The sequence below is a fragment of the Cololabis saira genome, chromosome 11, assembly GCF_033807715.1.
Source record: "Cololabis saira isolate AMF1-May2022 chromosome 11, fColSai1.1, whole genome shotgun sequence".
In the NCBI taxonomy this organism is placed as follows: domain Eukaryota; kingdom Metazoa; phylum Chordata; class Actinopteri; order Beloniformes; family Belonidae; genus Cololabis; species Cololabis saira.
This window is the reverse complement of record NC_084597.1, coordinates 41,196,526-41,197,394: the sequence shown is the minus strand read 5'-3', so window position 1 is coordinate 41,197,394 and position 869 is coordinate 41,196,526.

Genomic DNA, 869 nt, shown 5'->3' with positions numbered 1-869 from the left:
CTCAGGTAGAGCAATTAAAATTGGCAGCAGTGTGACTACAACCATGTCGAGCTTCCAGGCTGCTCTTGAATGGGCTGGAAGTGAAGGTGGCTACAAACTGGATCACAGGTCAGTGCTCTCATACGTCTTAATTCCCAGCTCAGGTGCCAAACTCACAGCTGTCATTCAAACGCTATGCCCCTATTCGTACATAAATGTGTAAATTCTATTACCTGATGAGGAACATAAAATAATGAGCTGTAGATTTCAAAACATTTTTTTCAACTGACTCACTTTTAGTTCCGGCCTCCAGTGGTCAGTTGAAGAATTGCAGGTTTTTGCACTTTTTGGAATACGTCAGTTTATCAAGACACTGTGTTACTCACACTCAACAACAGTGTCAGTGGGTTATGATAATGTGATCACTTTTTCACTGGACAACCCTGTATAATCTAGACTGATACAGTCTACACACTGAGGGCCTGATTTACTAAAGGTTTGCGTGCGTAAAAACGTGTGCAAACTTGACAGCACCCGCAAACCAATGTGCAAGCTGATCTACTAACAGCGTGCAAAGAGGACTGCGCCTCTCAAATGAGCAAAATAGCACACGCTGTTCATTTAGTACTTTTGCCCTGATGAATAATCAATATGGGGCGTACCCGCCAGAAAGCGCTAAATACTGGGAGGGGAAAATGCAAATAGGTCCATTTACCACACGCAATGAGATTTACCAAGCCTGAAAGTTTTTGCGGGGATTGTGATTGCGTCTGTATTTAATAAGTTCGAAAGGAAGATGCTAATCTGCCCAGCATTACGCAGGGAGGCTTGTTGGTGCCTGATTTGAGGACTGGGGTGGGGATGGCTCAACTTGTGGTGAGGATTCTCCA